This window comes from Ixodes scapularis, unplaced genomic scaffold (genome assembly GCF_016920785.2).
Source record: "Ixodes scapularis isolate PalLabHiFi unplaced genomic scaffold, ASM1692078v2 PGA_scaffold4__175_contigs__length_147842914, whole genome shotgun sequence".
NCBI classification, from domain to species: domain Eukaryota; kingdom Metazoa; phylum Arthropoda; class Arachnida; order Ixodida; family Ixodidae; genus Ixodes; species Ixodes scapularis.
In genome coordinates, this window is record NW_024609879.1 from 116,194,914 (window position 1) to 116,200,812 (window position 5,899).

Genomic DNA, 5,899 nt, shown 5'->3' on the forward strand with positions numbered 1-5,899 from the left:
CATTTCTTCTCTAAAACGTTTAAAGTGGCGCAATTTCAACTTGGAATTGCACACCTTCAAACCCGGAGGAAGCTTTCTCGCTTCTACCTTTTTTTTAATATAAAGTTTATTACTTCTGTTCGAAGCTAAAAAAGCACCATCCTCTCATCCCCCGAGAGTAGGGCGCTTTGTCTCCTCTAGGGAGAAAAGGCATTTTCTCCTAATCCCGCCTGAATAACCCTTGTCGAATTAAATGCATTTCCGATAAAAATAGTGCGTTTCACGAATCATTCCATCCTCAGGGCATGGCTGAATGAAACCGGCTGCCAACCTCCATCACAGCAGACTTTTATAATCTCCTACTAGCCCATTTAAATTGAGTAAAGGCATACTTTCGGCTGTGTCTATTATAGTATATTTTGTTATTGTTTCTCTGTGACTATTCTATTATCCGACACATTTCTCCCCCTCCCCTCTTATGTAATACTTAATTACACCTAATTACGCCTAAGGTATCCTCACGTGCTTTTAGCATTTGACGCCATTTACGGAATACGACTTTTCCAGGAAAGGTCCTAAGTTAAATGTACGCCTAAATATTTGCAGGACGCAAGAGCTTCTAAGTTAGCTTGATGAAGAATATAATTAGGATTTTCATAGGACTGACGAAACAGACCCAAAGATTTCCATTGTAACAACAAAGCTTATACGGAGGGAAAACCGTCTGCTCTTTCGCGCAGGCCGGTGGCGTGACGTCACCTCGCCGCGCTCTGATTGGAGGATGGCTCCGGGCGGGAGCTCGGGGGTAAACAAAGCGGTGTCGTCTTTTCTCCGCAGCCATTGGGGAAGGCCTTTTCTGTGGCTCTCGGAAATCCACTGCTAGTGCTTGAACGAGGACGCGGCATACGGAAAAAAGAAACCGGAAATACCTCCAAATGTACGTTACTTCGTTTGACGCGAAAGACTTTACCCTGGGAGCATACGAAGCACCAATATGCGTCCCGGTCTCCCGCGGTCGGATGTTGATGTGAGCCCCCCAACGTCAGCACGGTGATGTGCGACACGAGTGAGCCTTTCTACTTTTTGGCGGAGACCCCTTTTCGCCAGCAAGTGTCTCGGTGTCTCCGTGAAGCACCGAAGTGTAGCTACAGCCCTCTTCGGCGAGCTGAACGGGCTGCCGAGCTTTCGAAGGCCGATCTCCCGCAGCGCTGGCACCCGGAGAACCGCGCCATGGCGCTCGCTGGGGTGAGTTACGTCGTTTCTGTACAGTTCGCATCATTTATGAACAGTTGCACGTAAAAGGGGAATGTCACGAAGAAGCAGCGGATTAGGCGATAGGTGTGGTACGACCTGGTACGACCGAGCCGAGTGCGCTGTCGTCTGTTATTAGTCTTTCCCCCCAGCGACAGATTGTATGCCACTTGTCCAAACACATAGTGTGGTAGGATATCTGTATGTGGGTCATAAACTTCGCAGTCATGACTGAGTGTTCGATGGTAGCCTATTTTAGCAGTGATAGCGCCGTGTCTAAGTGACATCCGATGTCACTTCATGCCAGTGGCGTAGCCGGGGAGGGGGTGTTCAGTACCTCGCACCCGAAATCCCCCCCGGCCCCAAGAAAACCTGGCTACGCCAATGCTTCACGCGCGCAATAAAGCGCCGTCCTAGGGTGTTAAACTCAAGACGAACTGTTCTTCTGACGGGTGTTTCATCAGTCGCTCTCTGCTGATTTGTTTCACCATAAAGCGCCAGTGAGGCAAACGCTGCGGGGGCGAGTAGCATGTTTTCGTACCTGCCTATTAGTTTTCTTAGGTCCGTTAATTTGCAAATGTTTGTATTCCCCCTACCCTATCATTCCAACAGAATCCACCGGCTGCCGTGCTACTGAAAGGGCCCTCTGCTCGGAGGACATGTTGCGGGCCCTGTGTAATGCCCTCGGCGCCTGTGCGACTTCCAGGGGGTCTGCGTTTCCCGGCCCCGTTACCAGCTGGGAAGTTCTCCATGGAGGTAAGATTATGAAAGAAACCACTCTATGCACTCAGAGGTAGCTTTCAGAAGTTGTGGAAGCCAAATACAGATGCTGATGTCTTCAGTAAAACAAAATCAAATTATTACTTGCTTTATGACTTATGCATCTCTATTTTGGAAGCCACATATGGCAGGAAAGTGTCACGTGATCTCAACCTGGTTGCTCAAGGCACTGAAAAGCTACCTGTTGCAGACCACTGTACCGTTGTCATTTATTATATCTTATTCCCTGGCACTGGGGCATTGGTGGCCGAGGGGGCTTGCACGCACCAGCTCGGAGAATGTGGAGTGAAAGCTCGCACTGCAGAACCTAGGATCGTGTGTTCAATCCCACATTTGCCCTTTTCGATCTGGATGAGCATTGTACCGGCGTGCAGTCGTGCATCACTACTAAGTGATGCACGTTAAGGGACCCAGGCTAGCGGTCATCTACAGCTGGGAGACTCATCGCCCGTTGAGGCAGATCAAGTTCGAGACTGTATAAACATACACACAACCCGATTCCTTGGCACGCTGCTGGTATTGCTGTGCTGATGTTTGGACGTTTTTTTCTTGGTCGTTGAAATGACTACTGTGATGCTTGGGTGAAGTAACGTGGTCAATTACCTCCTCAGCCGTAGAGTGTCGTTCACTTGTTACTCTCTCTTCTCCTCTGGTTAATGTGGCTTAGATAACAGTCATGCAGTCAGCCCGTTTGAAGTTCTCTCGACGCCACATTCTCACATCTCTGGCCGATCGTCCTGCTTTCGCGCAAAGCACACACACCTCGTCGTCTTCGATACTCCCGAATGCACCTCGGTCGCCCACTCCGCTGCTAATTTCAGTCCCTTGCCTACTGTTTTATGACAATTTCTTGACATGACAAATCTAGCTTCTGTATCCGACCATCAATACGGGTTAGTGCTCAATTTGTAAACTTGATGTTTCAAAGTAACAGTACGAGCTTCCTCCAGCATCTACCAGCAACCAAGCAATGACAAAAACCAAAGCTTTAACTTCCAAGACTAAAAACCCAGGAGTATGAGGACACGCTGGCCAACCCTGCTGAGGACAAGCCAGGGGTGGGACAAGCATGTAATCTCAGTATATGGAGAGGTGTCCTCGAAGTTCCCAGCTTTAAAATTGTGGTAGTGTTTGAGTTGGTTTAAGTTCGAGGAGTCTCAAAAGAGCAAATAATGCAATGTTATTTATTTTGATTTGTATCCCTTGGATGCTGGCAGGTGTTCGGTACGAAGGGAATGGAATAGACATGTCCATTTATGCATTCTGCTGCTTAAAAAAAATAGGGTTTCACTGATTTTCAGTTGGTAATGGCATGGGAGGACAAATATGCTGCTCAAGAGTGTAACCGGATTGTTTGACTACTGGGACGACTCTTTTACAGGGGACGACATCCTGTCCAGCACCAGCTTCACCATCTGGGACCAAGTGCACGAGGGGTCGCACTGCAAGCAGATGAAAGGAGGGCACTGCGACCTTGAGGTCAAGCTTGTACATCTACCATTACAGAGTCCGGAATGGATGCCAATTGGTACTGATGACCTTGTGAAGGTGAAACGTCCCTGGATCTAATGGGAAAATCTGATTGAAGGCGAGCTGAAGTTGTTTCTGACTTTTTCCTCTTATGACTTGAAAGTAATCTGCCTACTTCATGAATTTTGAAGATGCATGCAAAATTTGATCGACGAAGTCCCTATCCTTCGAGAACAAGTGTCAACGGGGGATAGTCGAAAGACCACCCACTTCAACGTAATGTGCACATTGAAACATGTTCCTTTTCTGCTTTCCGGAGAGCAAAAAAGCCAACGAATCTCCCTCTTCCTTTTCGCAATGGGGAGGTGTGCAAGACTGACTGCATATTTTATATATGCAATCAGTTTCATAAGTGAATGAAGACAAAAGCAGAATACATGTTCACAGATTATTTGTGAATTCTTAGACTTGCTGAATTGAGTAGTTTATGTTCGAGTCATGTAATATGAAGTCAAAACCAGATTTAGTGCATTTTTAAGAAGCCTTTTAGACCTGAGAGTTCTGCTTTGACTCAGCAATACACAACTCACCTTTGTTATTCCTATAGCACAGCCGAAACTATAAACACGAGCATGTTGCCTGACCAATGCTTGAACTGCCGTGAAATCGACGAAGTCCCTATCCTTCGAGAACAAGTGTCAACGGGGGATAGTCGAAAGACTAGGGTATTTATTGCACACACATACTTGATTTCAAGCTTGCAGATTGAAATAATTGTTTATTGAGTCATATTCATTCTTAAACTTGTTTGAGATTGTATTGGTTCATATTCACAGTATATTTATTTTTCATTTCAGCAAGGAATATTTTAGAGACAGATGTTGGTGTTCAGGCGTGATGCTTTTATTTTCGTAACATGCAAGAGTGGAAAAAATTAGATTCGGCTTTGTAAACTGATTTTTTTTATGTATTCTTCCAAACAGCATAGCAAACAATAATATAAGGGCTACAGCTGCGAGAGTTGCTACACCTGGCATCTCATCTGTTTTATAGCGTGTACAGGTGAGACACTATACTCCGTTTCTCGGTAACTTGGCAAACATTGCGACCCAATAAGAGCATCGGAGCCAGGCACGTGACAACACTCCGCGATCGAGTCCTCGTTATTGCCACAGCAAGAGCGCCATCTGCGACAAAACATAGTTCTAGGCTTTGTTTTTTCTTCTTCTTTTAGTAGTGTTGCCGTCGGATTCTTCGGACCGCAACACGACACTGAAGAAAGACGAAGACATATGTCACTTATTAACGACACTTAATATAGATAAACACTTTTTTGAGAAAAACATGGCTTGTGATCGATGTTCAAACAATTGTAGCCGTGAATCGACCACTTCCGCTCAAAACATCGCCCTAGCATTAGCACCCGCCACAGATTCATGGGCAAATTGAGCATGTGGTTTTCTCATAAAAGTGCTCCTGAAGAGCTCGCTACTCTAGTGGACGGTAACGTTGCTGCAGTGGACGTTCATCCAAAGTTGTTTGGTTTCTGAGCAGACGACAGCCGGTTCTGGCGGGTGGTTCTTGCATTTGGCGCGGTGACACGAACGCTCCTGTGACATGCGTCCATGTGCCTCGCTCCGACATTCTTACTGGGTCGCAGGAGCCGTAGCCTCCACAGTTCACCAAGTTATCGTGAAACAGAATCCAGACTAAGTTGCCTGCTAATGAAAGTAGCCTTGCCAGCATCATGTATTATGTATGAAATAGTGTATACTTCGAGAAAACAAATAAAGTCTTTCAACCTTTCCACTGATTGTGTTTGTTCATTAGTAAAACTTGGTTCAGTGAACTTTACATTTCAGCAGTAGCATGGACACAACAGGTAAGGTCAATTACAAGTGCTTTAGAGCAGTCCATACAGTTTCCAAGTGGCTCATGCAAAGCAGCTGACATGGTATTACCCCCAGGAAAAAGACGAGTCCTCCTTGACGAATCTACTTCAGCCGCAAGGCACACCAAACTGAATTTTGGCGTTTCTAGGAAATTGGAATCAACCAAACAATTCCATGGAAAGGTACACCACAAACAGCTTTGGTGTGAGGGTGAGCCCTATCTGCAGCGACAATACTGAAGCCTCTCATGCCACCACCACTAACACATGCGAGTAGTCACTCAGTGCCTGGCATACTTGGGCATTGATGAAACAAGGAAAGATTATCAATGAGTGGACTAGGAATGTAGATCCAAATGGGACTGTCTTCACATTCTTCACAATCGCTGTATGACCACCATCTGTTGGAGTTTCTGGATGTCAACAGCCCATCTGGGACCTAGAAATGACAAATGATCTAAGAAAGTTTGTCGCTTACACACTGGCTTTTGCTTGACCCAGTCTGCTGAGCGAACAAAACAAAAATAT

General features: G+C 46.0%; 1 long non-coding RNA gene across 1 annotated transcript; it reads left to right on the plus strand.

Moving 5' to 3' along the window:
• The first annotated feature begins 1,006 nt into the window (after nucleotides 1-1,006).
• LOC121045661 lies at nucleotides 1,007-5,487 on the plus strand. The gene is made up of 3 exons (XR_005797833.2): nucleotides 1,007-1,224; nucleotides 1,843-1,986; nucleotides 3,392-5,487. It is a non-coding gene; the product is annotated as an uncharacterized LOC121045661 (long non-coding RNA).
• The last annotated feature ends 412 nt before the right edge of the window (nucleotides 5,488-5,899 follow it).